This window comes from Mirounga angustirostris, unplaced genomic scaffold (genome assembly GCF_029215605.1).
Source record: "Mirounga angustirostris isolate CCGP_5_RB_7025 unplaced genomic scaffold, mMirAng1.0.hap1 SCAF_2, whole genome shotgun sequence".
In the NCBI taxonomy this organism is placed as follows: Eukaryota; Metazoa; Chordata; class Mammalia; order Carnivora; family Phocidae; genus Mirounga; species Mirounga angustirostris.
The window spans coordinates 155,618,857-155,628,239 of NW_026991710.1; the positions used below are offsets into that span (position 1 = coordinate 155,618,857).

General features: G+C 42.3%; 1 long non-coding RNA gene across 1 annotated transcript; it reads right to left on the reverse strand.

The window, feature by feature from the left end:
* Window positions 1-2,760: 2,760 nt before the first annotated feature.
* Window positions 2,761-8,028, reverse strand: LOC135363054 (uncharacterized). The gene is made up of 3 exons (XR_010408778.1): window positions 7,639-8,028; window positions 5,715-5,834; window positions 2,761-3,549 (listed from the first exon to the last, which is right to left on the reverse strand). It is a non-coding gene; the product is annotated as an uncharacterized LOC135363054 (long non-coding RNA).
* Window positions 8,029-9,383: the final 1,355 nt, after the last annotated feature.

The following is a 9,383-nucleotide window of genomic DNA, read 5'->3' on the forward strand; positions in this document are numbered from 1 at the left end:
TTCATACCTTCCATTTTTTAATGTATATATTTTATTTGGCCATTTCCCTATTTATTGACATTTAGGTTGTTTTCTATTTTATGCCATTATTAATAATTATGTAATTAATACTTAGTAAAAGTGTCATTTTTGTACATATGTGAGAATATTTATAGTTAATTTGCAGGATAAATTCCCAGAAGTGGGTGAATGAACATGTGCGTTTGTAATTTTCAAATATTGCCAGATTACCTTCTAGAGAGAGAAGACAAAATTGCTCTAGTTTGCCAAGGACTGTGTCCCAGTGTAGTTATTAATAATAATACCTCTTGTTCTTAAGTGTCTGATTTGGATGACAAACTACATGGTCACCTCTATCTGTAGAGCTTACTCCAGTTTACATGCTCAGCGCGAGCCTGGCTTTTAGTACCTGTTTATATGCTGACATCTCTCACATTTATGTTTCCTCTTTTGAGGTTCAGACATCTGCCTATTTGGATATCTCACAGAAAGCTCAACCCAACACGTCCAAAATAAACTTTTGGGTCTCCCCCAAAACTGATCCTCCAATCCAAGTTTTTACATCAGCAAATGGCAATACCATGCATCCCTTTGTTCAAGCAAAAATGCTGGGATTCACGCAAGATTCTTCCATTTTTTCCACTGGCTGAGTGGCCACAAGCAAGCCACTATCCTCCCTAAGCTCAGCTTCCTCGTTAGCAAAACTAGGATCACACTGCCTGCCTCATGGCACTGTGGCGGTGATGATATGAGGCAGCATATGTGAAAACATACTTCTTGTTTTCTGGCATATACTAGAGGATCAAAAACTGTCCTTCCCTCTCCTTCCATCCTTCCAAATCCTGCCCTACATGTCCCCACAACCCTCCTTGTATTCCTATCCATGTAGTATAAATGTGACTCTTGGCTCAGAATGAGTTGTTTCAAATGTCCTTCTTTAGGCCCTTGTAGAATATGGAGTTTCTTTCTGTAAGTCTATACCAGAAGAGTCCCAAGGCCAGCCTCAATACTGAAGAATGATCTGCGCGCTTGTTAGACGTGAAATGATCTTAATACTATCAAGATTCAGAATGGTAACATATATATCTTTGTGAATTGTTTCCTTTTAAACGTTCTTCTGGCCAGGCAGCTGTGGTGATTCACTTTTCAAAATGACTTATACTCTTCTCTAAACTTTAATTTTAGAAGGCTTGGGGCTTACTGGATTACAGAATTTTCTTTTCTTTTTGTTTTTTTTTTTTGGTTTTTTGGTTTTTTTTGGTTCTTTTAAAGAACACCCACCTTCTGAATGCAGTTGCAGTGATGTGCTGAGAAGAACACTGGCCCTGGAACCATAGCACCAGGGTTGAAATCCTGCTTTGGCTGCTTCTCATCTGAGTGACCTTCAGCAAGGAGTGTGAGCTTTGTGAACTCAGAGTCCTCATTCTCTCTTGGATACTTTTGTATACTTTCTTGTATCTCATCCTTATGCTGTTATTTAAAAGATGAGTTTCAATGAGAAAAAGGTGTGTAAACGTGCTAAGCATCTAGCAGGTGTTTGTTCCAACATTCATCAAACCTGATTTATACAAGCAGAAAAATTGTGACTGTGTGACCTGGTGGCCACACTGAGTACAGAAGCTTAAACTATGAGACCCCGTGAAAGAGTATCTGGGACAAAAAGCGCTCAGTTCTTTGAACTGTTCCATGGAATTGGAAAGGCCATTCCTTCACAGCACAGTTGAGAAAGGGAAGGCCTACTGGACTCAGTGGCTGCCCCGGTTCACAGAGCTCATTGGTGGAGGAGTCAGGGCCAGATTTAACTGAAGCTCAAATGCAAACGGTCTTACAATGTTCTGGACTCTTCTCACTCATAGACATTCTCTTGACTTGAAGACCAAAAGTGACCTCTCCACTGAATCCCTTATGGAGCAATACCAGCCAAGCCCCTGTGCTAGGATTTTAGGAGAAGGCTGTTGAAGGGAGAATGTGTTTTGAAAGGGGAGGAAGAAGAGGAAGTAGTGAAGAGGACACAGCCATTTGTGAAACATCTCTCAGGTGCCAGCTACTTCAGAATAGATCAGGAAGTCATGTCTCAGAGAAGGAACCCACGAACCTCCTTCTCTTCCCTAAAGAATAAGCCTGTGGGCCACACTCAGGCAGCCCACAGTCCCTCCTCCTCTCTCAGTCTCCGTTCATGACTGACTCCCACAGCCATGGACACGGAGCATGTGTGGACAATGGGAAGCCAAACCACTAGCACTGCTGCTGCAGGATGTCTGTTGGCAAGCGTTGAATGACCAGAAAGAAAACTGAGGAGGGAGCACTGATGAGGGACAAAGATATCGTGGCCAGTCCTCGTTCGTCTCTTCCCTTCCATGGAAATCTGACGAATTGCAGGGTGGCTGTCCTCACGATGCCATTCTGGCCTGAATCCACTCGTTTGTGAAAAGGACGAGAATTGATTGTCTTCTCATTTTCCCCAAATGGGGACACCCAAGGTGAAAGAGGTGCTTTGACTTCTCAAAGTACGGCCCACTCTACATGGGTGACATTAATACATGTGGAGTGTGGCCCTCTCAAAAAACTGAAACGCATGGTCTGACAAAGGTCTTTATTTTGACTTATGAATTTAGTTTTGAGAAAAATCTTACAGAGGCTTAATAGTTGAGTGACATTGAGCTGAGAATTTAGCAAATCACTTTTGTCATAAAGAATAAAATAACGTGGGGGCGCCTGGGTGGCTCAGTTGGTTAAGCGACTGCCTTCGGCTCAGGTCATGATCCTGGAGTCCCGGGATCGAGTCCCGCATCGGGCTCCCTGCTCGGCGGGGAGTCTGCTTCTCCCTCTCCCGCTCCCCCCTCTTGTGCTCTTTCTCTCTCTCACTCTTTCTCTCAAATAAATAAATAAAATCTTTAAAAAAAAAAAAAAAAGAATAAAATGACGTGGAATCTGGGCCATCCTGGAAAACGCAGGCCATATGGTCACCATAGGTACAGGTGACAGACGACACAAGAAAGCACTTTATGGGTTTGCCAATTTACCACCTAATTTTAATCAAATACATGGGTATGTTAAAGAGGAAACCCTTTCCTGTGGGATGGTAATAATAGCAACAAGCAATACCTTGCGTGGATAGCCCTTGAAAAATTGCAAAGTGCTTTTGCATAAATTATCTCATTTGATCCAATCCATATGTGTAAGAACAGTCACACATACCAAGGCAGAAATGTCAAGATGGATAAAGTTCAAATTCTCTCATACACTGCTCACCAGCCCAGGCAGGCCCGGGTTTTCTCACAGGCGTGTTCTCAGTAAACAGAGGAAGGTGACCCAGGGCTGTGGGGAGGTGAGGGGTCAGGAGGACAATCCCCCTCACACCGTCTGGGGAACTTCTCCAGTTTCAGGTCATCAGGCTGGTTTCCCAGAAGCCAGCATCTGCAGTTCTCTCTCGGCTTTACTCATTCCCTCAACTCTAGAAAGCAGTAGTCAGGCCAATGACCAGGCGCCATGAACCGATGCTAGTTCTCATAGGTTGGAGCTCACCAGGGGCGCATCTCAGAGGCCAGGCTGGATCAGGTAGGGAAGGAGAAATAACCCACAGATTAGAACCAGCATGAGCCATTGAGGGAGAGAGCCAGGGGCTACACTAGAGCAACACGGTCGGCTTCAGATTTGAGGAGAGGGGGAGCAGGGCTGTTTAACCCAGAAACTAGGCAAGAGGGCTGAAAGGTGAGGGGAAATGACTGGGGAGCAAGGGAAGTTTTGGGAAAAGAGGGAGCCATTCCAACTGTGTCCTGGCCGAGTAGGGCAGGAAGGGCTGGCTTGCTTAAAAGCCCAGGGCTTAGAGGGAGACAACATAGTCCAAACCTGGTTAGGTGTGTGGGTGGGGTGGTGCAATTTTGTTGTCTATTTTCCAGGCTAATAGACTCAGGTGTTATCAGGTATCTTCTCTCCTCCTCTCCATGGCTTCAAATATAGTGTCTATGTCCATTTCTACAAGTATATTTCTTTTTATTTTATTATGTTATGTTATATTTCTAACTCAGACTTCTCTTCTGAATGCCAGACCTATATATCAACATTTGACATGACTACTTGGAGTCTCCAAGGCAGTTCAAGCTTAACACGCCAAAAAGGCATTCTTAACTCTGTCACTCTCACCTAGTCCTCTGTTATTTTTTTCTAAATCTCAATAACTATAAAATTGATGTCATTCTTGCCTCCCCTTCCCTGCCTCCAGAATATTATTCATCACCAAGCTGTGTCAGCTTTATCCCAAAACATATCCAGAGTGTCTTCTCCATTTGCTCAGCTAGCCACCGAGAGACGCCTCCCGTCTGTTGACTCCTGAACTCTTGAGTGATCTTCCTGCTTCTACTCTGACTCCTTTCTGTCTGTGTCTCACAGATTAGCTTGAGTGTGTTGTTGTTTGTTTTTTCAGTGTTGATTGAGTCATACCTCTTTCCTTTTTAAAACCTTCAGTGGCTTCCTATTGCACTTAGGATAAAATCCTTCACATTGCTTACAAAGCATTGGAAATCTATTATTTTCCCACCTCTCCAGTTCTGTCTTATTTCATCTTCTTCTTCACTGCACAACAGGCATACTTTATGATTCTCAAACACTATAATTTTTTCTACTTCAGGGCCTCTGCACATATGATTTCCTCTGCCTTAAAAACCATTTTCCTGAGCCCAGATGTCCATTAACAGATGAATGGATAAAAGCAGATGTAGTGTGTGTGTGTGTGTGTATACATATATACATGTATACATGTATACACACACACAATGGAATATTACTCAGCCATCAAAAAAAGTGAAATCCTGGGGCGCCTGGGTGGCTCAGTTGGTTGAGCGACTGCCTTCGGCTCAGGTCATGATCCTGGAGTCCCTGGATCGAGTCCCGCATCGGGCTCCCTGCTTGGCAGGGAGCCTGCTTCTCCCTCTGACCCTCCCCCCTCTCATGTACTCTCTCTCAAATAAATAAATAAATCTTTAAAAAAAAAAAAAGTGAAATCCTGCTATTTGCAATGATGTGGATGGAACTAGAGGGTATTATGTTAAGCGAAATAAGTCAATCAGAGAAAGGCAATTATCATATGATTTCACTCATATGTGGAATTTAAGAAACAAAACAGAGGAGCATAGGGTAAGGGAGGGAAAAATAAAACAAGACAAAATCAGAGAGGGAGACAAGCCATAAGAGACTCTTAATCATAGGAAACAAACTGAGGGTTGCTGGAGGGGAGGGGGGTGGGGGGATGGGGTAACTGGGTGACTGACATTAAGGAAGGCACGTGATATAATGAGCACTGGGTGTTCTGTGCAACTGATGAATCACTGAACTCTACCTGTGAAACTAATAATACACTATATGTTAATTAATTGAATTTAAATTAAAAAAAAAAACATTTTCCCCACTCTTTGCTTACTTAACCCCAACTTATGCTTCATGTATCAGCAAAAATGCTTCTCCTTAGAGAGACACTGAACCTCACAATCTAAATCATACCCCTGTGTCAATTAGTTCTTTGGTGCAAGCACAGAAACCAACTGGTTAATCCAGGAAGAAAGGGAACTAATTGGAACAATTGAGAGCATGCAGAGATTGAAAGGAAAACTGATAAATAGGCTCAGGAAGGGCAGGGACCAGTGATACATGGATCCAAGTGACAAGAACTGATGGTTGGTCTATTTATCGTGCTTTCACAGCAGAGAATGAGATCTTACCTTTCCTTGTCTTTTGTGTCTTTTCAGTTGAGGTTAAGGTCCAGGGAGAGAATCTGATGGGCACAGCTCATACCGTGTGCACAAGCCTCATAGGAATAGGGTGGAGCCATTCAAGTTCTCCTGCTTGAAAGAAGAGAGAACTTGAATGATAGTAGCTCTGTGAAAACTGCACACAATGGAGAGTAATTCCCTTCTTAGGCAATGAGTGCATTCTTATCAGAAGGAGGAATGGATGCTGGATGCCAAGTGGGTGAAGGTTCTCATTGCATGCTTTCATTGTACTGCATGCTTGTCCTCCATAGCAAGTCACCATCTGTAATTATGTAGTGCAGCAAACACTGGGTGAGTGTTTCTCACTCTTCTTCTTCCTTTCCCTTTACATTTTCTTGCTATTTTTGCAGGGAGGAAGTAGCCATGTGACCAGTTTCTGCCAGTAAAATATAGGGAAAATGGTATATGGTCCTCTAAGCCTGGTCTCTAAAGTCTCCCAAGATCCTCCACACTCTTTTCTGTCCACACAGTTGGGAACTAAGAAGTCCAGAATGATGGGGCCACAACATGGGAGAGCTGGATCCTTGAGCCACCACTTGGAAAGAGCTGACAAAGATCTGAGCAAGAAATAAAATTTTATTATATGAAGTCGCTGAGATTTTGGGGGTTGTTTGTTACAGCAACTACCAAGCATTACTCTGACCATTACCAATTTATTTTAGTGTTTGTTGCTTATCATCTGTCTTCTCCAAGAGATTATAAACTTTACAGAGTCATGGTTCGGTCTGTCACTTAGCACCTAACATAGTGAAATTCAATAAATATTTGTTAAATAAGCAAATGAATTTTTCTCGCCCAACCTTTCTTTCTCCAATTTTTCTTTCAATAAAGAAAGGAATGAGAGCTAAAGAGACTTTCCTGACGCTCTCTCTGCCCACCTGATGGGCTTCCCACTAGGCAGTGAGTTCATAGACAGGAAGTCTTAGGCCATTTCTTCAAGTCAGTGTCACAGATGCATCAAACTGCTTCCGCACATCATGGGCACGTGAGGAATGTGATTGAAATCTAACAGCAGGTTACCTGTGACATTGCAATTGCTTCAGTCATTTCTTTGTCTTTAAAATGCCATATAATTGCTAATGTAATTAGTAATGTATACAGAGGGGGCTTGTGCAATTACTGAGTCCTAAGATCAAGTAATTAATGTTCTGTCAACAAAACAGCAACTGTTTCATTAACAACTGCTTGGATCTGGAAACAAGCATAATCAGATGCAGACAGATCAACTAAACATTATCAACTCAGCTGATTTTTTTAGACACGAAAATGTCAACCCCACAACAGTAAACACAATGGAATTTTAAGACTATCTTTTTCCAGTTCAAAGAAATCCATAGTTGGATAGATAAATAGATAGATAAATAGAGAAAGGGGGTAGGGGAGAGAGATGATAGATAGATAGATAGATGATAGATAGATAGACAGATGATAGATAGATGATAGATAGATAGATGATAGATAATAGATGATAGATAGATAGATAGATAGATAGATAGATAGATAGATAGATGATAGATGATAGATAGAGACAAAACCAAATAGCCTTGGTTTTTTTCAACCTGAAAAGTACTAAGAATCTCACATCTAAATACCATATGAAACTGAACTCTGAAAATCAGGAAGGATATATGAATTTTAATTTCAGCTATGCCTCTGTGCTTTTCCAATGTGCCCTTATAAAAAGCATCTAATCTGGATGCAATTTTCTCATCTGAAAAATGAAGTGACAATCTGAGCTTTTACATTGCAATGGGAAAGGTGAGAGAAAGGGACGGACATCTAAGGAAAGGTTTGTTTGAGTGTATTAGCTTGTGCCGTGATATGCTGTATAATAAATAATCCCCCCAAATTTCCGTGGATTCCAACAACAAACCTGTATCCTTGCCTGCGGGTCTGTAGGTCAGCATTTTAGCAGCATTGCATCCAGTTGGGTTCAGGGCTGTCTCATGTCTTTCTATTTTAGGACCCAGGATGAAGGAGCAGTAGGAGGCTGGAGCATGTCCTTCCTGTGGGAAAGGGAGAGAACACAGAACCCACACTATAACAGCATACCTCTGCTCGGATATTCACATTTCACTGGCCAAACAGGTTACATGGCTAAGCCCTCTACTGGTGTGGAAAAGTCTACTCCTTTCATGGGAAGAGGAAGGAGAGGGAATATATGCTCAACAAGAATGCCCCACACCTGGGTGGCTCAGTAGTTAAGTGTCTGCCTTCTGCTCAGGTCATGATCCCAGGGTCCTGGGACCGAGCCCCGCATCGGGCTCCCTGCTTGGCGGGAAGCCTGCTTCTCCTTCTCCCCTCCCCCTGCTTGTATTCCCTCTCTCGCTGTGTTTCTCTCTGTCAAATAAATAAATAAAAATCTTAAAAAAAAAAAAGTAGTTCAGGGCATAGAAAAGACAGATTGTTTAAGAAAAAAAAAAGAATGCCCCAATGAGAAATTATTTTCAATTTCACAGTTTCTATCATTAGTCATGAGCTCCCTAGTTTCAGAGAAAAGTGACCAAATGAGGCAAATATTTTTTAAAATTCCATGTTTGCCTGGAAAAGATGGTGTCCTATTTGGAACAACAGAGCACTCAGATGAGAGTCAGGAGACACTTGTCCTATTTCAGTGTTACTATTAGCTAATTTTATGACCCTAGGCAAGTCACTTCACAACTATGGGCCTGTTTCCTCACTGTTAAAGTAAGAAGTTTTGACAAGGTGATGTTCCCCGTGGCTTTTAGCCTGAAAATTCTAATCTGCTGTGGATTACCTTTTTGAGTAGATGTTTAGCACTCTTTGGGGTACGGAGCAATAGTCAGCTAATACTTGCTTATTAGAGAAAGACTCAGTGCAAAGGAGGCAGATGTAAAAGGAAAGCTGCTCAGTTGGGGAAACGTGCGTTACTAGCTGTCCCCAGCCCAGCCCCCAGGATCACTTGGGTCGTATAAATGAAGCCTGGGACTCACATGGTAGAGTTGCCCATACAAGAATTAGCTCCATAGTGGATCAATTCAGAGCACCTGTCTTTGAGACTTCTAATTTGGGACACATATTTGAAACTCTTGTCTCTTTCCATGGATATTATAACATGTAGATCAGAAGTCATTGGGACATCCCAAGTAAACTCAGTTTCAGATACTCTGGAGGACAGCTGTCTCTCCCTTTAAGGTGCCCCCTGAGGCCCCTGAAAGTAAATTTCACAAACTTTACTTTACCTAGATTTTTGACCAGACCACCCTTCATATACCCTCAAGATTAAGTGAGAAATCCATCCAAATGTTTACATGTGATGCCATTAGACACTAACAGACTTGATTTTTTTTTTTCCAGATTGACTGTACTTCCAGAGCATGTCTTGCTTGGGATAAAGGGTAGATGGGGGCAACGGAGGGCATGCCACTGGATGGGAAGCATCAAACTCATAGCTGGAGAACAAATGTTGCTTGCACATTTGATTAATAAAGCCATCTCTCTCCTTCTCAGAAACAGAAAAAGAAATTACACTCCAGAGTTAATGCCTGAAAGCACTCTGACATTCTTCACGACTTCAGTAGATAGCTGTAGCCCCATTACAGCAAGCTGTGAGACCTCAGGACTCACGCATCCCTGTGTTTCAACCTTTTCTGTCAA